At 39.7% G+C, this 23,643-nt stretch overlaps 1 long non-coding RNA gene across 2 annotated transcripts in view; it reads right to left on the bottom strand.

Moving 5' to 3' along the window:
- The window catches only part of LOC309797200, a 1,037,104-nt gene that overhangs the window by 133,942 nt on the left and 879,519 nt on the right, over positions 1-23,643 (bottom strand). The gene's annotated exons all lie outside the window — the stretch shown is intronic.

Below are 23,643 nucleotides of genomic sequence, written 5' to 3'. Positions count from 1 at the left end.
TGAACAAGTACAGTGTAATCATAAAGCACATTTATTATTGTGATTTTTGTTTTCATTGAACCCTTATATTTATTTAGTTTGGCTATTTCTTTCTGTATCTCTGGGAAAAAAAGAAACAAAAATGCTATGGGACTCATGGATTTTTAAAATAATTTTTATGTAATACAGGTCCTCTGAGAACAAATAAAATATACAGCCCCATGTAATAATTAAAACTGCATATTTAATAGAAAGTTAAAGCTCCTCTCCTCCCCTTGAAGTCAGTGAAAGGGATATGTTCTTTTCACACCTTGTCTTTCAATTCCTCTTTCCCCTACTGGGTAATTCAGGTTTATATTCTAACCAGGGTTTGAGCAGGGGGAGGGAGGAGAGGTAATGGAGTCGGACTCTCTGTATATGACTAATACTGACCTGGGAATCTAAGTCTGCCATTCTCTGAACTTAAGGCTGCCTTTCTGGCAGGGTGATTCATGGGTTCCTAAGGCATGACACATTTCTGGACAGGCTTATCTGCAGTTTCCTTGATGAGGGCTGTACCCATCAGAGTCCCACAGGGTACAGATGGCATCCTCAAATCCAGATCATTTGAAGAAGGTTTACTTTAAGAGGGACTATTTACAAAACTGGAGGTGGAGCATATGCAGACCACAAGGGAAAGTGAAATAACCTGGGGTTAGTGACAGGGGGAGTTACCACCTCTAGCCCTGCATGGATAAGGGAAGGGAGTGGTCACCAGTACCCAGAAGGAAACAGTCATGTAGAGAAAGTCAATAGAAGAAAAACAGAGACCTTTGGTAAAATGGATATGAAAGGTTGAGGGGCCTCAGAGAAAAAGAGCTAGGAAACAAATATCCTGACCTGATCTCCTCCTTCCCTCAGATGTTCTGATGTGGATCCCCACTGGGAAACCCAACTGGAAGCCAAAGGGCAAGGGAACCCTTTGGTGTAGTGCATAAAGGTTAGCCTTCCAGAGCAAGGAGCAGATATAGAAGGGTAGAGAGAGGATGTTGAAGAACAGATGGATGGGAGCCAGAACAAGCACCAATTAATCTCTCTTCTGTTTCCTCTCTAAAACTGCCTTCAGCCCCTAGCATCTTCTAATATCCACAATTTCCCTCTGCTAAGGTCTATTACTATTCTAGGTGTCCCTCTTGCTCAGAACCAAAGATACTGATAATATGGACATGACCCTTTAAGTCTACAGGAAATGCTCATCAGTTTTCACAACAAACTCAGGAAGTATAAGCAGCCCTATAAAAATGTCTTTAATTTGGTTCACCAATGGGTAACCAACTTGTCTCATGCCATTTAGACTTCTCTGGCATGAATGAGAATTAGGCAAAACTGTAAGGGACACAAATTAAGACATCCATGTAGTCCTCTTAAACTCCTTTCCATAGACTTGAGGTGAGGGGCAAACACTCCTCACCTCTACTTCTGCTTGAATGTCAAGAAGACCATGGATAACCTTAGATTCATACTTCCAAAGCTTAGTATCCTCAGCTGAAAGAGACCATATATTTAGTTTTTTCTGGAAGAAAAATGTTGATATATACTCTAATTGTCCCAGTTTGGGATATGCACTTGTCACTGAACAGTAACCAGGAATAGAAGTACTATTTTTGGTCCAACCTGGGTGATGCTCTCCTCTGTGGCTGGAGTTGAGGATCCATATGACTGAAGGCCCTACAAGTACCAGATTCCCAAAGGAACCAGATGCAGGATGATGGTAAAATCTGCTTATTAGACAAAATTGTACCTATTATTTTTTCTATAGTATGAACCCAGAATCTTAAAAATGAGCTTTAGAAAATTCCAAGGTCAATAAAAATTCTAAACAGAATCCTGAACAGATGACATGTAATACGTAGTGCTACTTGATGTGGGAGGACTCAAGGGTATGCATAACTGAAATGCATGGTCAAGGACAAGTTTAAGGCAGATCAAAAACTACAGGAGATGATTTACTGAAGGTCCTGGAAAAGGCATTGCTTTAACACCTTAATCACAAAACTCCTGTGGTTCTCAAAACTGCACTTTATAACAGACTTTGACACTTGCAAATTTGACTTGTAAGACTGCAACCCCCTGTTCACTTTTTTTTCTTTTACATCTTTATTGGAGTATAATTGCTTTACAATGGTGTGTTAGTTTCTGCTTTATAACAGTGAATCAGTTATACATATACATATGTTCCCATATCTCTTCCCTCTTGCATCTCCCCCCCTTCCATCCTCCCTATCCCACCCCTCTAGGTGGTCACAAAGCACTGAGCTGATCTCCCTGTGCTATGTGGCTGCTTCCCACTAGCTATCTATTTTATGTTTGGTAGTGTATATATGTCCATGCCACTCTCTCACCTTGTCACAGCTTACCCTTCACCCTCCCCATATCAAGTCCATTCTCTAGTACGTCTGTGTCTTTATTCCCATCTTACCCCTAGGTTCCTCATGACAGTTTTTTTCTTAAATTCCATATATATGTGTAAGCATATGGTATTTGTCTTTCTCTTTCTGACTTACTTCACTCTGTATGACAGACTCTAGGTCCATCCACCTCATTACAAATAGCTCAATTTCATTTCTTTTTATGGCTGAGTAATATTCCATTGTATATATGTGCCACATATTCTTTATCCATTCATCCGATGATGGACACTTAGGTTGTTTCCATCTCCTGGCTATTGTAAATAGCGCTGCAATGAACATTTTGGTACATGAGCAGTATGTTTCAAAGTTTAGTCCTCCTAACCATCACTTGAGGGACAGGTTACAAAAATCTCTGGCATTCCTCACAGAAATTTTGACATAGTAAACATAAGATGAAACCCAGGAGTCAGCATGTTAAACAAGCATGAGGTGATTTTAAAAGATGGCCCATAAACTGATAAAAATAAAAACAAAAACATCAAAAATACTTTAAAATTATTTGCCCTTGCAAAGCGGAGAGATCCGCACACAGAGGATCGGTGCCGAGCGGCACTCACCAGCCCGAAAGGCTTGTCTGCTCGCCCGCCGGGGCGCGCAGCGCTGGAAGCTGAGGCTCGGGCTTCGGTCAGAGCGCAGGGAGAGGACTGGGGCTGGCGGCGAGAACTCAGCCTGAAGGGGGCTAATGTGCCACAGCTAGCCGGGAGGGAGTCCGGGAAAACTCTGGAGCTGCCGAAGAGGCAAGAGACTTTTTCTCCCCTCTTGGTTTCCTGGTGCGCTAGGAGAGGGGATTAAGAGCGCTGCTTAAAGGGGCTCCACGGACGGGCGCGAGTCGCGACTGAAAGCGCGGAGCCCAGTGACAGGCGTGGGACGCTGGGGCTGCTGCTGCCGCCGCCAAGAAGCCTGTGTGCGAGCGCAGGTCACTGCCCACACCGCCCTTCCGGGAGCCTGTGCAGCCCGCCACTGCCGGGGTCCCGGGATCCAGGGGCGGCTTCCCTGGGAGAACGCACGGCGCGCCTCGGGCTGGTGCAACGTCACGCCGACCTCTGCCGCTGCAGGCTTGCCCCGCACTCCGTGCCCCTCCCTCCCGCCCGGCCTGAGTGAGCCAGAGTCCCCGAAGAGGCTTCTCCTTTAACCCTGTCCTATCTGAGCGAAGAACAGACGCCCTCCAGCGACCTACACGCAGAGGCGGGGCCAAATCCAAAGCTGAGACCCAGGAGCTGTGAGAACAAAGAAGAGAAAGGGAAACCTCTCCCAGCAGCCTCAGAAGCAGCGGATTAAAGCTCCACAATCAACTTGATGTACCCTGCATCTGCGGAATACATGAATAGACAACACATCATCCCAAATTGAGGAGCCCGGAGTCAGTGCTGTGCCTCTGAGGTGGGAGAGCCAACTTCAGGACACTGGTCCACAAGAGACCTCCCAGCTCCACATAATATCAAACGGCGAAAATCTTCCAGAGATCTCCATCTCAACACCAGCACCCAGCTTCACTCAACGACCAGCAGGCTACAGTGCTGGACACCCTGAGCCAAACAACTAGCAAGACAGGAACACAACGCCACCCATTAGCAGAGAGGTGGCCTAAAATCATAAAAAGTCCACAGACACCCCAAAACACACCACCAGACGTGGACCTGCCCACCAGAAAGACAAGATCCAGCCTCATCCACCAGAACACAGGCACTAGTCCCCTCCACCAGGAAGCCTACACAACCCACTAAACCAACCTTAGCCACTGGGGACAGACACCAAAAACAACAGGAACTACGAACCTGCAGCCTGCAAAAAGGAGACCCCAAACACAGTAACATAAGCAAAATGAGAAGACAGAAAAACACACAGCAGGAGAAGGAGCAAGATAAAAACCCACCAGACCTAACAAATGAAGAGGTAATAGGCACTCTACCTGAAAAAGAATTCAGAATAATGATGGTAAAGATGATCCAAGATTCTATTTCCCAGATCCAAAATCTTGGAAATAGAATAGACAAAATGCAAGAAACAGTTAACAAGGACCTAGAAGAACTAAAGATGAATCAAACATCGATTAAAAACACAATACATGAAATAAAAAATACCCTAGATGGGATCAATAGCAGAATAACTGAGGCAGAAGAACGGATAAGTGAGGTGGAAGATAAAATAGTGGAAATAACTGCTGCAGAGCAAAATAAAGAAAAAAGAATGAAAAGAACAGAGGACAGTCTCAGAGACCTCTGGGACAACATTAAACGCACCAACATTCGAATTATAGGGGTTCCAGAAGAAGAAGAGAAAAAGAAAGGGACTGAGAAAATATTTGAAGAGATTATAGTTGAAAACTTCCCTAATATGGGAAAAGAAATAGTTAATCAAGTCCAGGAGGCACAGAGAGTCCCATACAGAATAAATCCAAGGAGAAATACGCCAAGACACATATTAATCAAACTGTCAAAAATTAAACACAAAGAAATCCTATTAAAAGCAGCAAGGCAAAAACAACAAATAACACACAAGGGAATCCCCATCAGGATAACAGCTGATCTCTCAGCAGAAACTCTACAAGCCAGAAGGGAGTGGCAGGACATACTTAAAGTGATGAAGGAGAAAAACCTGCAACCAAGATTACTCTACCCAGCAAGGATCTCATTCAGATTTGATGGAGAAATTAAAACGTTTACAGACAAGCAAAAGCTGAGAGAGTTCAGCACCACCAAACCAGCTTTACAACAAATGCTAAAGGAACTTCTCTAGGCAAGAAACACAACAGAAGTAAAAGACCTACAATAATGAACCCAAAACAATTAAGAAAATGGGAATAGGAACATACATATCGATAATTACCTTAAATGTAAATGGACTAAATGCTCCCACCAAAAGACACAGAGTGGCTGAATGGATACAAAAACAAGACCCATCTATATGCTGTCTACAAGAGACCCACTTCAGACCTAGAGACACATACAGACTGAAAGTAAGGGGATGGAAAAAGATATTCCATGCAAATGGAAACCAAAAGAAAGCTGGAGTAGCAATTCTCATATCAGACAAAATAGACTTTAAAATAAGGACTACTAGAAGAGACAAAGAAGGACACTACATAATGATCAAGGGATCGATCCAAGAAGAAGATATAACAATTGTAAATATTTATGCACCAAACATAGGAGCACCTCAATACATAAGGCAAATACTAACATCCATAAAAGGAGAAATCGACAGTAACACACTCATAGTAGGGGACTTTAACACCCCACTTTCACCAATGGACAGATCATCCAAAATGAAAATAAATAAGGAAACACAAGCTTTAAATGATACATTAAACAAGATGGACTTAATTGACATTTATAGGACATTCCATCCAAAAACAACAGAATACACATTTTTCTCAAGTGCTCATGGAACATTCTCCAGGATAGATCATATCTTGGGTCACAAATCAAGCCTTGGTAAATTTAAGAAAATTGAAATTGTATCAAGTATCTTTTCCGACCACAATGCTATGAGACTAGATATCAATTACAGGAAAAGAGCTGTAAAAAATACAAACACATGGAGGCTAAACAATACACTACTTAATAACGAAGTGATCACTGAAGAAATCAAAGAGGAAATTAAAAAATACCTAGAAACAAATGACAATGGAGACACGACGACCCAAAACCTATGGGATGCAGCAAAAGCAGTTCTAAGAGGGAAGTTTATAGCAATACAATCCCACCTTAAGAAACAGGAAACATCTCGAATAAACAACCTAACCTTGCACCTAAAGCAATTAGAGAAAGAAGAACAAAAACATCCCAAAGTTAGCAGAAGGAAAGAAATCATAAAAATCAGATCAGAAATAAATGAAAAAGAAATGAAGGAAACGATAGCAAAGATCAATAAAACTAAAAGCTGGTTCTTTGAGAAGATAAACAAAATTGATAAACCATTAGCCAGACTCATCAAGAAAAAAAGGGAGAAGACTCAAATCAATAGAATTAGAAATGAAAAAGGAGAAGTAACAACTGACACTACAGAAATACAAAAGATCATGAGAGATTACTATAAGCAACTCTATGCCAATAAAATGGACAACCTGGAAGAAATGGACAAATTCTTAGAAATGCACAACCTGCCAAGACTGAATCAGGAAGAAATAGAAAATATGAACAGACCAATCACAAGCACTGAAATTGAAACTGTGATAAAAAATCTTCCAACAAACAAAAGCCCAGGACCAGATGGCTTCACAGGCGAATTCTATCAAACATTTAGAGAAGAGCTAACACCTATCCTTCTGAAACTCTTCCAAAATATAGCAGAGGGAGGAACACTCCCAAACTCATTCTACGAGGCCACCATCACCTTGATACCAAAACCAGGCAAGGATGTCACAAAGAAAGAAAACTACAGGCCAATATCACTGATGAACATAGATGCAAAAATCCTCAACAAAATACTAGCAAACAGAATCCAACAGCACATTAAAAGGATCATACACCAAGATCAAGTGGGGTTTATTCCAGGAATGCAAGGATTCTTCAATATACGCAAATCAATCAACGTGATACACCATATTAACAAACTGAAGGAGAAAAACCATATGATCATCTCAATAGATGCAGAGAAAGCTTTCGACAAAATTCAACACCCATTTATGATAAAAACCCTGCAGAAAGTAGGCATAGAGGGAACTTTCCTCAACATAATAAAGGCCATATATGACAAACCCACAGCCAGCATCGTCCTCAATGGTGAAAAACTGAAACCATTTCCACTAAGATCAGGAACTAGACAAGGTTGCCCACTTTCACCACTCTTATTCAACCTAGTTTTGGAAGTTTTAGCCACAGCAATCAGAGAAGAAAAGGAAATAAAAGGAATCCAAATTGGAAAAGAAGAAGTAAAGCTGTCACTCTTTGCAGATGACATGATACTATACATAGAGAATCCTAAAGATGCTACCAGAAAACTACTAGAGTTAATCAATGAATTTGGTAAAGTTGCAGGATACAAAATTAATGCACAGAAATCTCTGGCATTCCTATATACTGATGATGAAAAATCTGAAAGTGAAATCAAGGAAACACTCCCATTTACCATTGCAACAAAAAGAATAAAATATCTAGGAATAAACCTACCTAAGGAGACAAAAGACCTGTATGCAGAAAATTATAAGACACTGATGAAAGAAATTAAAGATGATACAAATAGATGGAGAGATGTACCATGTTCTTGGATTGGAAGAATCAACATTGTGAAAATGACTCTACTACCCAAAGCAATCTACAGGTTCAATGCAATCCCTATCAAACTACCACTGGCATTTTTCACAGAACTAGAACAAAAAATTTCACAATTTGTATGGAAACACAAAAGACCCCGAATAGCCAAAGCAATCTTGAGAACGAAAAATGGAGCTGGAGGAATCAGGCTCCCTGACTTCAGACTATACTACAAAGCTACAGTAATCAAGACAGTATGGTACTGGCACAAAAACAGAAAGATAGATCAATGGAACAGGATAGAAAGCCCAGAGTTAAACGCACGGACATATGGTCACCTTATCTTTGATAAAGGAGGCAGGAATGTACAGTGGAGAAAGGACAGTCTTTTCAATAAGTGGTGCTGGGAAAACTGGATAGGGACATGTAAAAGTATGAGATTAGATCACTCCCTAACACCATACACAAAAATAAGCTCAAAATGGATTAAAGACCTAAATGTAAGGCCAGACACTATCAAACTCTTAGAGGAAAACATAGGCAGAACACTCTATGACATAAATCACAGCAAGATCCTTTTTGACCCACCTCCTAGAGAAATGGAAATAAAGACAAAAATAAACACATGGGACCTAATGAAACTTAAAAGCTTTTGCACAGCAAAGGAAACCATAAACAAGACCAAAAGACAACCCTCAGAATGGGAGAAAATATTTGCAAATGAAGCAACTGACAAAGGATTAATCTCCAAAATTTATAAGCAGCTCATGCAGCTCAATAACAAAAAAACAAACAACCCAATCCAAAAATGGGCAGAAGACCTAAATAGACATTTCTCCACAGAAGATATACAGACTGCCAACAAACACATGAAAGGATGCTCAACATCTTTACTCATTAGAGAAATGCAAATCAAAACTACAATGAGATATCATCTCACACCAGTCAGAATGGCCATCATCAAAAAATCTAGAAACAATAAATGCTGGAGAGGGTGTGGAAAAAAGGGAACACTCTTGCACTGCTGGTGGGAATGTGAATTGGTACAGCCCCTATGGAGAACGGTATGGAGGTTCCTTAAAAAATTACAAATAGAACTACCATATGACCCAGCAATCCCACTACTGGGCATATACCCTGAGAAAACCATAATTCAAAAAGAGACATGTACCAAAATGTTCATAGCAGCCCTATTTACAATAGCCCGGAGATGGAAACAACCTAAGTGTCCATCATCGGAAGAATGGATAAAGAAGATGTGGCACATATATACAATGGAATATTACTCAGCCATAAAAAGAAATGAAATTGAGCTATTTGTAATGAGGTGGATAGACCTAGAGTCTGTCATACAGAGTGAAGTAAGTCAGAAAGAGAAAGACAAATACTGTATGCTAACACATATATATGGAATTTAAGAAAAAAAAATGTCATGAAGAACATAGGGGTAAGACAGGAATAAAGACACAGACCTACTAGAGAATGGACTTGAGGATATGGGGAGGGGGAAGGGTAAGCTGTGACAAAGTGAAAGAGCGGCATGGACATATATACACTACCAAACGTAAGGTAGATAGCTAGTGGGAAGCAGCCGCATAGCACAGGGAGATCAGCTCGGTACTTTGTGACTGCCTGGAGGGGTGGGATAGGGAGGGTGGGAGGGAGACGCAAAAGGGAGGGGATATGGAAACATATGTATATGTATAACTGATTAAATTTGTTATAAAGCAAAAAAATAAAACAAAATAAAAAAAAAAAAATTATTTGCCCTTGAATCAAAAGACACACTTCTAGCTTTGCAACTTATTTCTACTGTACTTCCCTTACTTTTCTATCTGTATAACCCAGTTTAGAAATCTCCTTATTTGCAATCTTCATCAAAAGCCATCTAGCATCTTCTAGAACACCAGTAATGGGAAACTTACTAATTTTAAAAGTAGCTTATTGCAGAGCTCATTTATGCAATCTTGAGTCTACCGTGCTTTTTAGCATTTTCTTTCCTAGTTTCCACGTAAGATATAGAACTGGGTTTGTGAGGAGATGCATATTTGGCCAAGATTATTCTGTTCTAGGTAAGACTGCCACGCTGATACGGAGTGTACCCAAGTATACTCTGGGGTCTAACTTCATTTATTTGCATGTGGTTATCCAGTTGTATAAATATTTCATTGCTTCAACCATTTATTGAAAAGCTGATTCTTTCCCCATTTGAATGGCCTTGACATAATTATCTAAATCCAATTGACCATATATGTATCAGTTTATTTCTCAACTCTAAATTCTTTTCCATTAACTGATATTTTTAATCTTAAGCTAGTAGCATACTGTCTTGAAAACTGTAGCTTTGTACTGAATTTTCCAACAGGAAAGTGTGAGTAATTTGACTATGTTCTTTTTCAGGACTGCTTTGGCTATTCTAGGCTTGTGAATACCCGCAAAAAAAGCAGCAGGGATATTAACTGGGATTGCATTGAATCTGTAGATCAGTTTGGGGAGGATTTCCATATTAACAACACTGTTTCCTGATCCATGAACATGGGATGACTTTCATTTATTCAGGTATACTTTAATTTATTTCAACAATATTTTGTGATTTTTAGAGTACAGGTTTGCAGCTTCTTTTGTTTAACTTATTCCTAAGCATTTTATTGACATTGATACTTTTATAAATTGGACTAACTTATTAATTTTACTTTTGAATTGTTCATTGCTAGTGTATAGAAATACCATTGCTTTTTGTACACTGATTTGTATCCTGCAATGTTCCTGAACTTGTTTATTAGTTCTAATATCTTTTTGTGGATTCTGAGTATTTTCTACATGCAAAGTCATGTCATACTCAGATAGTTTAACTTCATTCTTTTTGTGATATAATAAAAACATATTTAGACTTTGTCCCAGTTCCTGGCACAGTACTCTGAAAACCTTTGGAATCTCTGGAGTAATAAGAGTGTCTTTTATATGCTAATGAGATGACTAGTAGCTGAGGGATCTTAAATAGCTTCAGATGGGGGCTGGTTGCCAGAAAAATCAAGGCACGATTAGAGGGTTGGTATTTTCAGCCCCCTCCCTGATCTCAAAGGAGTGTAGAGGGACTGGAGATTGAGTCAATTACCAATGGCCAGTGACAATCAATTATATATATGTAATGAAACTTCTAACAACCCCTAAATGATGGGGTTCTGGAGCTTCTGAGTTGGTAAACACTACAAGATGCTGAGAGCGTGGCACACCCAGAGTGTGCCCCTTTTCCCATAATTTGCCTGATGCATCTTTTCCATCAGACTGAGTTGTATCCTTCATAATAAACGGTAATAGTAAGTAAAGCATTTTCCTAAGTTCTGTAAGTTGTTCTAATAAATTATCAAACCCAAGGAGAGGGTCATGGGAACCCCTGATTTACAGCTGGCCAGTCACAAGTGCGAGTAGTAACCTGGGACTTGAGACAGGAGTCTGAAGTGGGGGCAGTCTTGTGGGACTGAGCTCTTAACCTATCGGGTCTGTGCTAGCTCCAGTGATTTTGTGTCAGAATTAAATTGAATTATAGAACACCCAGTTGGTGTCTGGAGAATTAGACAACTGTTTGGTGTGGGAAAAAACTCATACATTTGGTGTCAGAAGTGTCATGGGTAAAAACAGCTCAGACTTTCCCGTCTGGATGACTTTTTATCACTTTTAATTGACTGAATGCCCTGACTAGAATTACCATTACAATGTTGAATAGGAGTTGTGAGAACATACATCCTTGTCTTGTTCCTAATATCAGGGGGTGTCCAGGGCCGTATTATCTGCTGTTCCTTCTTCTTGAACCACTTTTCTCCTCCAGGTCTTTGTAGCGCCAGCTCCTTCATACCTTTCAGATATCAGCTCAAATATTCCTATTCAGAGAGGACCCATCCATTTCTAAAACAGCTTCCTGTCTCTGTCCAAACTCCAATCACTGTCTATTCCATTCTCTTTTATAAGTTTCCTTGTATTTATTTATATTTGAAAGTATTGTACTTAATTTGTCCAATCACCTTTCCACATTCCATTGCTAGAATCTTAGATCAATGAGAGCTGATCCCTTCTCTAACTTGTTCAATGTCCCTCATGCTTATAACATTATCTGACACATGGTAGGCATTAAATAAATATTTGTTGAATAAATGAACAGATAAGTAAATGAATTAATTAATCAGTCAATATATTAATATGTACTTGAAGCAGAGCTTCTCAACCAGAATGACACAGAATACCAAATGGTCTTAAAAGGGTGTATCTGATATACTGATGCTTTCAGCAATATCCCTCCCCATCCTAGAAGACAGCCTCATCCATTTTTCTAGGTCAATTGTACAAATAATATCTATGTATGCCATGATGTTTAAAAAAAGTTTGGGAAAATTGGTAGAGGTGACTTCTCTTATTCTTACTCCTTTATTTTTTTCTTGCTTTAAAAAATAGATGCATTCATCTACCCAAGTGGAAACAACGGAGAGGCTGACTACTGACTGTAGGAAAGCAGTCCAAATAGTCATTACAAGGCAAGATTTACCTTCACGGCACCCAATGTTCCATGCCTATAAAGAGAAGAAAGTATGTGTGGGTAGGTATTGGGGGGGGCAGGGTATGGCTGTATGTGCACTCAATGAGCTGCTGTTCCAAAACACCTTTGCCTAAAAGATGTGGAATGATCATAAATCCTGGAGTAGCCCAGTGATCTGCAACTGACACTTCCTATTTGTTAAACTAAAGCCGAGACAGAAAGCCCCATCAGTTGCCCTGAATATACTGAAAAGAGCATATTCTTTTCAGTAAATCATTGTTTCTACAAATCTGGTGTGTCAGTACCAAAGGAATTGTTTTTTCCTTACTGATATGCAGCCACTCAAAGAAGTAACCACCTTCCAGACAGATGGCTCTGCTTTAGCCAAGCCACCTAGGATGGGGAGCTGGTATCCAGGATAAGGGGTCACACTGGAAATAGTGCCTCAAAGGGAGAGTCTGGGAGGGAGGAAGGGAGGGAAGGAGAGGAAGAGGGAGAGAAGGAGAAAAAAGAAAAGAAAGGAGAAAAGAATAAAGAAAGAAAAGAGTGAGTTTATCTTTAGGAAGATAATATTATATATATATAGTGTGTGTGTGTGTATGTATATATATATATATATATATATATATATATATATATATATATATATATATATATTCTATTTCTGAATGTAGAACTGGAAGAAATTTCCAGAAATTCACTACCTGTTATAATAATCTTTTGACCATAATTGAATTACATGTAGTCAACCACAAAGTCTGTGTGTGTTTAAAGAGCCACAGCATTGGATTAAGAACTTGCCCTATTTCCCCGGGGGCAGCTTCCAAAGTGAGATTCAAAGCCTAGCCTGGGGAAGACCTTCAAGATGGTGGAGGATTAAGTCCTGGTGATCACCTTTTTCCCCACAAGTACATCAGAAATACATCTACATGTGGAACAACTCCTACAGAACACCTGCTGAACGCTGTCAGAAGACCTCAGATTTCCCAAAAGGCAAGTAACTCCCCACGTACCTGGGTAGGGAAGAAGAAAAAAGAAAAAACAGACACAAAAGAATAGGGATGGGACCTGCCTCTCTGAGAGGGAGCTGTGAAGGAGGAAAAGTTTCCACACACTAGGAAGCCCCTTCACTGGTGGAAACAGGGGGTGGGTGGGGGTAAGCTTCAGAGCCACAGAGGAGAGCACAGCAATAGGGGTGCAGAGGGCAAAGCGGAGAGATTCCCGCATGGAGGATTGGTGCTGGCCAGCACTCAACAGCATAAGAGGCTTGTCTGCTCAGCCTCCGGGGTGGGCAGGGGCTGGGAGCTGAGGCTTGGGCTTCAGAGGTCAGATCCCAGGGAGAGGACTGGGGTTGGCTGCATGAACACAGCCCGAGGGGGCTAGTGCACCACAGCTAGCCTGCAGAGAGTCTGGGGAAAAGTCTGGAGCCGCCTAAGAGGCAAGAGACCATTGTTTCATGGTGCACGAGGAGAGGGGATTCAGAGCACCGCCTAAACAAGCTCCAGAAATTGGCGTGAGCCGAGGCTATCAGCGCAGACACAAGAGACAAGCATGAGATGCTAAGGCTGCTGCTGCAGCCAACAGGTTCCCTGTGTACAAGCACAGGTCACTATCCACACCTCCCCTCCCAGGAGCCTGTGAAGCCCACCACTGTCAGGGTCCTGTGATCCAGGGACCCCTTCCCCAGGAGAACACATGGTGCACCTCATGCTACTGCAACGTCACGCCAGCTTCTGCCACCTCTGCCGCCGCACACTCGCCCCGCATTCTGTACCCCTCCCTCCCCCTGGTCAGAGTGAGCCAGAGGCCCCTAATCAGCTGCTACTTTAACCCCATCCTGTCTGAGCAAAGAACAGATGCCCTCAGGCGACCTACAGACAGAGGGGCCAAATCCAAAGTTGAACCACAGGAGCTGTGCAAACAAAGAAGAGAAAGGGACATTTCTCTCAGCAGCCTCAGGAGCAGCAGATTAAATCTCCACAATCAACTTGATGTACCTGCATCTCTGGAAAACCTGAGTAGACAACAAATCATCCCAAAACTGAGGCTGTGGACTTTGGGAGCAACAACTGGAGACTTCAGGTTTGCTCTCTGCATTTAATTTGTTTCTGGTCTTATGTTTATCTTAGTTTAGTATTTAGAGTTTATTATCATCGGTAGATTTGTTTAGTGTTTTGGTTGCTCTCTTCCTTTTTTTTTACATATAGATATATATACATTTTTCCTTTGTCTCTTTTTGTGAGTGTGTATGTGTATGCTTCTTTGTGGATTTTGTCTGTATAGTATAGCTTTTACAATTTGTCCTAGGGTTCTGTCTGTCCTTTATTTATTTATTTTCTTTTTAGTATAGTTTTTAGAGCTTGTTAACACTAGTCAATTTGTTTTCTGGTTTGCTTGCTCTCTTCTTTCTTTCTTTAGTTTTCTTTCTTTTTCTATTAGTTTTTAATTTTTTATTTATAATAATTTGTTATTTTAATAGGTTTATTTTTTTCTTTCTTTTTTTCCCCCTTTTCTTCTGAGCCATGTGGCTGACAGGGTCTTCGTGCTGTGGCCAGGTATCAGGCCTCTGCCTCTGAGGTGGGAGAGCTGAGTTCAGGACATTGGTGCACCAGAGACCTCCTGGCTCCACATAATATCAAATGGAAAAAGCTTTCCCAGAGATATCCATCTCAACACAAAGACCCAGCTCCACTCAACAACCAGCAACCTACAGTGCTGGACACCCTAAGCCAAACAACTAGCAATACAGCAACACAACACCACCCATTAGAAGAGAGGCTGCCTAAAATCATAATAATGTCACAGACACCCCAAAATAGACCACTGGATGTGGTCCTGCCCACCAGAAAGACAATATCCAGCCTAATCCAACAGAACACAGGCAGCAATCACCTCCACCAGGAAGCCTACACAACCCACTGAACCAACCTTACCCACTGGGGGAAGACACCAAAAACAACAGGAACTATGAACCTGCAGTCTGTGAAAAGGAGATCCCAAACACAGTAAGTTAAGCAAAATGAGAAGACAGAGAAACACACAGTAGATGAAGGAGCAAGGTAAAACCCCACCAGACCAAACAAATGGAGAGGAAATAGGCAGTCTACCTGAAACAGAATTCAGAGTAATGATACTAAAGATGATCCAAAATCTTGGAAGTAGAATGAAGAAAATACAAGAAACATTTAACAAGGACCTAGAAAAACTATAGAGGAAACAAACAATGATGAAAAGCACAATCCCAGACACTATAAAACTCTTAGAGGAAAACACGGGAAAAACACTCTTTGACATAAACCACAGTGAGTCCTTTTTTGACCCACCTCTAGAGTAACGGAAACAAAACCAAAAATAAAAAAATGGGACTTAATTAAACTTAAAAGCTTTTGCACAGCAAAGGAAACCATAAACAAGATGAAAAGACAACCCTCAGAATGGGAGAAAATATTTGCAAATGAAACAACAGACAAAGGGTTAATCTCCAAAGTATACAAACAGCTCATGCAGCTCAATATCAAAAAAACAAACAATCCAGTTAAAAAATGGGCAGAAGACCTAAATAGACATTTCACTAAGGAAGACATACAGATGGCCAAGAGGCACATGAAAAGATGTTCAACATCACTAATTATTAGAGAAATGCAATCAAAACTACAATGAGGTATCACCTCATGCTGGTCAGAATGGCCATCATCAAAAAATCTACAAACAATAAATGCTGGAAAGGGTGTGGTGAAAAGGGAACCCTCCTGCACTGTTGGTGGGAATGTAAATGGATACAACCACTATGGAAAACAGTATGGAGGTTCCTTAAAAAACTAAAAATAGAACTACCATATGACTTAGCAATCCCACTACTGGGCATATACCCTGAGAGATCCATAATTCAAAAAGAGACGTGTACCGCAATGTTCACTGCAGCTCTATTTACAATAGCCAGGACATGGAAGCAACCTAAATGTCCATCGACAGATGAATGGATAACGAAGATGTGGCACATATATACAATAGGATATTACTCAGCCATAAAAAGAAACGAAATTGAGTTATTTGTAGTGAGGTGGATGGACCTAGAGTCTGTCACACAGAGTGAAGTAAGTCAGAAGGAGAAAAACAAATACCACAAATATATGCTAATGCATGTAAATGGAATCTTAAAAAAATGGTACTGATGAACCTAGTTGCAGGGCAGGAATAAAGAGGTAGGCATAGAGAATGGACTTGAGGACATGGAGTGGGAAGGCGAAGCTGGGGCGAAGTGAGAGTAGCATCGACATATATACACTATTGAATGTAAAATAGTTGGCTGGTGGGAAGCAGCAGCGTAGCACAGGGAGATCGGCTCAGTGCTTTGCAATGACCTAGAGGGGTGGGATAGGGAGTATGGGAGGGAGGCTCAAGAGGGAGGGGATATGGGGATATGTGTATACCTATCGCTGATTTGCTTTGTTGTGTAACAGACACTAACACAGTACTGTGAAGCAAAAAAAAAAAAAAGCAATTAAAAATTCTCTAGAAGGGATCAATAGCAGAATAACTGAGGCAGAAAAATGGATAAATGACCTGGAAGATAAAATAGTGGAAATAACTACTGCAGAGTAGAATAAAGAAAAAAAATGGAAAGAATTGAGGACAGTCTCAGAGAACTCTGGGACAACATTAAATGCACCAACATTCGAATTATGGGGTCCCAGAAGAAGAAGAGAAAAAGAAAGGGACTGAGGAAATATTTGAAGAGATTATAGTTGAAAACTTCCCTAATATGGGAAAGGAAATAGTCAAGTCCAGGAAGCACAGAGAGTCCCATACAGGATAAATCCAAGGAGAAACATGCCAAGACACATATTAGTCAAACTATCAAAAATTAAATACAAAGAAAAAATATTAAAAGCAGCAAGGGAAAAACAACAAATAACATAGAAGGGAATCCCCATAAGGTTAACAGCTGATCTCTGAGCAGAAATTCTGCAAACCAGAAGGGAGTGGCAGGACATATTTAAAGTCATGAAGGAGAAAAACCTACAACCAAGATGACTCTACCCAGCAAGGATCTCATTCAGATTTGATGGAGAAATTAAAACCTTTACAGACAAGCAAAAGCTGAGAGAGTTCAGCACCACCAAACCAGCTTTACAACAAACGCTAAAGGAACTTCTCTAGGCAGGAAACACAAGAGAAGGGAAAGACCTATAATAACAAACCCCAAACAATTAAGAAAATGGTAGTAGGAACATACATATTGATAATTACCTTAAATGTAAATGGATTAAATGCTCCTATCAAAAGACATAGACACAGACTGGCTGAATGGATACAAAAACAAGACCCGTATATATGCTGTCTACAAGAGACCCACTTGAGACCTAGGGACACATGCAGACTGAAAGTGAGGGGATGGAAAAAGATATTCCATGCAAATGAAAATCAGAAGAAAGCTGGAGTAGTAGTTCTCATATTAGACAAAATAGGCTTTAAAATAAAGACTATTACAAGAGACAAAGAAGGACACTACATAATGATCAAGGGATCAATCCAAGGAGAAGATATAACAATTGTAAATATTTATGCACCCAACATAGGAGCACCTCAATACATAAGGCAAATACTAACAGCCATAAAAGGGGAAATTGACAGCAACACAATCATAGTGGGGGACTTTAACATGCCACTTTCACCAATGGACAGATCATCCAAAATGAAAATAAATAAGGAAACACAATCTTTAAATGATACATTAAACAAGATGGACTTGATACTTATAGGACATTCCATCCAAAAACAACAGAATACACATTTTTCTCAAGTGCACACGGAACATTCTCCAGGATAGATCATATCTTGGGTCACAAATCAAGCCTTAGTAAATTTAAGAAAATTGAAATCATATCAAGTATCTTTTCTGACCACAACAGTATGAGATTAGATATCAATTGAAGGAAAAAAATCTACATTTTAAATGTCCCTTTTCCCCAGTGTTCTGTAGTTTCTCCAACATTGTAATTACTGCACTATAGTGAAAGTATCTGTTTACATATCTGTTTGTCCAACTAAACTGATAGCTCTCTTAAAGTGGAGGTTTTGTGTTTGTTCTCTTTGTCTCTGCATGAGAAGTAGCCCACTGTTTTCTTCCTAGTACATTGATACTCAATATTTATTGATCTTTTACTAATGTTAGGTTGGTATATAATCTGACTCTGGACTCTCTCATAATTATTGTGGAAACTTAGAACATATTCTCATGACCATGTGAACAATTGGCCTTGGCAGATGGTAAAAACAGCCTGGAAATAGCATGTGCACCTTATTCTCAGTGGTATGTCCAGCAAAGCTAAAACCATGGGGAACTAATAAGCTGACCTTTGGACAGAGGCCAAGATCTGGGGTGGGAGTGGGGGATTTTGGGACAAGCAAAAGAGAAACGTGTAAATGATGCTATCGGGACCTCTGGGTTGCAGCAAGGGATGGAGGCAGCAGATGAAAGAATGAGAGGTAATTTAGTACCCCTGGCAAGGGCCAAGGAAAAAGTTTTTAAATCCAGGAAGGAACAGCTGGGGTAAGATTGACATGAGCACATGCAGAACAGCATCAAAGAAAGTAGATGGGCATTTAAACTTTGCCATTTTTGGTACTAGTTACTAAGACTTCTCCTGGGCATTTGTTCTCTTAATAGACCTAGAATTTCTCTCTGCCTAGCTATCTTTCTCTCGCTTTCTTTGTCCCCCACCCTATCCCTCTGATCTCAGCTACTTTGGGACTCTAGCCAATGCATTACTCTTTCTCAGCAAGAACTCTCTTTTTTCTTTGTTTAATGTGATAACAGTGCCTTTGTGTTAGTAGATCTCAACATGATATGTATCACATAACATTAGTAGTGGTTACCACTCACTGGGCTCAGTGGGTGAGGGGAACTGACCCACTGGATGGGGCAGAAAATTGAATAAAACAACAGGGGAGAGGGATAAGAAAAAAATCAGGAGACTAGGGAACTAGATAGGCTGATTCAGGGGGCAGCAATTTTATACCAGAACCCTGCCTTCCTATGGCAAATGGCTTGGTGATGTGAACATGATAGGTTTGATTATGCCCTTAGAGCATTTATTACAAGGTTTTTTGCATAGGACCCTGCAAACTTCAAAGCAGATTTTAGAGATATTTTCCTATATTTCCTTTGGCTCCTCATCCATGACTTCAGTCCCCATGACCCTAGTCCACTTTCTCTATTGCCTTTTCTTTGGAGAAGTAGGCCTGTTGAAAGTAACATCCTCATGTGTTCCTTCTGGTCCACAAATATTCAGGATGGTTACTTCCCATTTCCTTAATCTTGACAAAGAGATAATTATATGTACAGGAAATCACAAAATTGCCATGCCCAGGTAGATGAAAAATGTAGCTTCTCCATATATACCTTATCTGACTTTCCTCATGAGCACCCCTCTAACACACACACACACACACACACACACACACATCTCCCTATAAGTAGCATGGATATATCACTTTAAGTAACAAGTATCTACTCGAATGGCTTAGACCCGTTTTCAGAGTTCATTCCTCCATCCCGTTCCTCTCCAAGATGAATTTTAGATATATGGGGAAGGCAAGCTTACCTGACTTGGGAACTGCAAAGAAGAGGTAAGCCTCATAGGTAAGACCTTCCATTGTCCAGAAGCTTCTCTGTTTACCCTTAAGCATATTTCTCATTTCCCTGAACATGTAGTATCTTGATGTCCCCCAGTTCTAAAATCTGTGGCTCGTGACCTCACATCCTGGCATTTTGGTTCTCAGTGACCATTTCTAAATTAGTAACTGGTCTGCATTTCTGTTCGCACAGGTGACTCAGACTCGAGTTAGGGTTGGCACTTTGACCCAGTTGATTTGCCCTGTAGCACTCAGCTTTAAGGCCACGTCACCCCTACCTTTGTGGCCTTTTCTTGCAAATACTCTAAGAAGTATCCTTCCTTACCTCTTTGATACTCTATAGGGAAACTGAAGTTTTACATGCTTTCAGCATCACGTGGGGACTGCAATTCCTGACCATATTGTATCACAGCTTTTTTTCTGTCACATCTTCCCTCCAGACTCTAGTGATGCCAGTCTGCAATGTATTCTCAGAAAAGAACATGGGGCTAATCTTATCTGAATTTGGTATTCCTTTAAAATGATCTATATATTTCTGAATCACATCCTTTCCATCCCCAACTGTGGCACTGAAGATGTGGGGCAAAGACCTGATTTCTAATCTTTGTTCAAATTCTATCTTCTCCTTTTCTCCCACAATTCTTCAGGACTAGAAGGAAATAAGCTTCTTTCTTAACAAACACTGGCTTTCAAGCTGATTGGTTTCCTATTTTGATTATTAGAATCTGAATATCCAAACTTTCTTCCTCTTTCTATTTTTGCAACAATTCTAACCTCCTTCCCCAAACTTAAGTACAAATGTGTCTTAGGAATGACTAGGAAGAAGTTTCTATACATTGACATACTTAAAAAATATGATCTCTATACTATGTGTGAGTAGCTAACTATTGTAGATGTTCTGACTGAAGACAAAGAGAACATGCTGGAATAAGCATGTATACTAGCTCATGAGGACTGTGCACATCTCTTTCCAACTGTGTTAAGCCAAGTTGGTAATTTGACATCAGCCATATTTGTAGTATTTACACCGTGGAAATAAGCAAATGCTATGGATCGGGGGGTTTGCTTCATTTTGCTTTTTTAAGAGAGCATTATTCAACATTTACCAGCATACCACTGTATTGGATATATTGCAAAGCCAAGTTTATATCCAGAGGATAGCTATTACCTCTATGTGGGATAGCTATCAATCAGAATGGCTCTTAGGCAGCCTAGAGAGTCCCAGATGTACCCTCTCCAACTTCCTAAAGCCAAAGAATACTACATGCAAGCCCCCACTGCCAATTCCAGTTTGACAAAGGTAATGGCAAAGTCCACGGGTACACCAGGCTCCTGGCATAACAATATAGCAGTATTAGTAGTACTACCCAGAAATGCATAGTTTCTCCAAATTTGCCCCAATATAGGTATCAAGGGCCGTATGTCCTCACCAGTCCTCCTAACAAACTCTGTTTCTATCATTTAAAACAGATAGCCAGATTCAGGAGTACTCAAGTTTGACATTGAAAAACAATGGCTACAATGTATTTTTCCCAGCCATAGTTTACATAACATTTTAAGGGCACTCCTGGTATATGGCTAACAGCCAACAGTTTTAAAAGAGTTTTTAAAGCATTGTGGGGTTTTTGTAGAATAAATTAAAAGTCCCAAATTTATACTTCATTTTTAATCTTATGTCTTTCCTCTGTTAAAAACTAAAACATCTTATGGGTCATAGCCATGGGAATGATATGATATTAACAGCAGATTCCTGCTAAGTTTTCTGATTTTACTAGACTGGGTACTTAAGAAAGGTCAATAACAACAACAGGAAACAACATTGATCCAGGACCAAAATTAAAGACAGGATCACCTCAGAAGAAGATAAACATTTTAGAGTCTATTGTGTCTCCTTTGTTTGACCAATAAAGGAAAGGAAAGACTTACTCTGGAACACTGTTTTTATTTTATCTTGGTTTTGGAATCTAACTTATTTCCACTGTATTTATTTTTGGACATAAAATATGAAATTGGAAAACCAGTTAGTTATAATAACAAGAAAGAAAAAGCAAGCAAGCAAAAATTACTTGAAAACGTATTGTTCAAATTCTCATCATCCATGCAGATAGGGGAAGACAGTATAGACCCAGCAGCAGTGATGTGATAAAGGAGACTTATGGTATGGTTTCAGAGGGATGTATTTGAACTCTGGAAGAAAGCTGGCATCCTACATAGCCCCACGATTCCATGTGTATGTGTGTTTGCATGTATGCATGTTTTCAACTTTTCATAGAAAAATACATATTTCCCAAAATATACAAATATGAGCTATTCATAGTAGATCATAAAGGATCAAAAGTCCAAGTGCTGAATTCTGGTTTTAGCCAATTAATGTAGCTGGAAATGTGTCAGCCACTTCAGCAAGGGATTGAGTTGATTTGTCCAAACCCTAGTCCTTTTTCTCCATTAGCATCCATTTAGGACAGGGTTTCTCAACCTCATCACTGTTGACATTTCAAGTTGCATAATTCTTTGTTGTGTGAGGCTGTCCTGTGCATTGTAGGATGTCTAGCAACATTCTTGGCCCCCACCCACTAGAAGCCATTATCATGCCCCCTTCCAGTCATCACAACCAAAAATGTCTTTAGACACTGCCACGTGTCCCTCGTGGGCAAGATCTGCCCCAGCTGAGAATCACTGATTTAGTGAAAAAGAAAAGAAACTCTTATGTCACATCATGCAGAAAAAATAATTCCAAGTGGATTAAATAACTCAAACGTCTAAAAGAAAAATCATAACTACTAGAAGAAAAGATAGTATATTTTCATAATACTGTTTAAAATACAGTATGTTTGGGAGTTAACTAATTGAAGATGATGTTCCTAAGCAGGATGTGACATGCAAAAGCTCTAAGGCATTGGACTGTATGCAAATTTAAAACTTCTGTTGGGTAAAAGATGCTATAAGTAAAGCTAAGTTATAAATCACAAGGTAGGTGAAAGTATTTGGAACATACTGTATATTCTCAAATATTAGACGAGGCTTATTCTGTTCACAGAAAAAATTACTGCCGAGAAAAGTAGAACCCATGTATGGGAGGCCTAATACAGGTTTCTGCTATTGGGGTGTTTCTCAATGCTTAATTTTAAAAAGCAAAATACCATTTTGAGAACATACCAGATTGCTCCTTAATTCAGCATTAATTTTAAATTATAGAGATCACCTGATATAATTTTCCAAAAGTAAAAAGGAGAAAAATAACAAAAATATATTAATTATTGTGACTTAACTATCATAATTGTTAGATACAGTTATGTTTTTTTTAAAACTATATTATAAAGTAAATATGTGCTCTTGCTCTTTCTCTTCCTCTCCTTTTTCCCTTTCCCTTCTTTATTTATTCTTTCACTTTAAATTTGAAGTATAATTGACATGCAATATTATATTAGTTTTAGGTGTACAATATAGTGATTTTAAATTTATCTGATCAACACAATAAATATAGTTACCATCTGTCACCATTTAAAGTTATCACAGTATTATTGACTATATACTCTTTTCTGTATATTACATTCCCATGATTATTTATTTTATAACTGGAAATTTGTGCCTCTTAATCCCCTTCACGTATTTCACCCACCTTTCCTACCCATCTCCCCTCTGGCAATCACCAGTGTGTTTTCTGTACCTATGAGTCTATTTCTGTTTGGTTATGTTTGTTTATTTGTTTTGATTTTTAGATTCCATATAAGTGAAATCATACAGTATTTGTCTTTTTCTGTCTGACATTTCATTTAGCATAAGACCCTCTAGGTCCATCCGTGTTGTTGCAAATGGCAAGATTTCATTCTTTTTCATAGCTAATTTATATTTC

This window comes from Mesoplodon mirus (assembly GCF_964341445.2).
Source record: "Mesoplodon mirus genome assembly, chromosome: X".
Lineage (NCBI taxonomy): Eukaryota > Metazoa > Chordata > Mammalia > Artiodactyla > Ziphiidae > Mesoplodon > Mesoplodon mirus.
The sequence above is the reverse complement of the archived record's forward strand: the minus strand, read 5'-3'. Positions and strand labels throughout refer to the sequence as shown.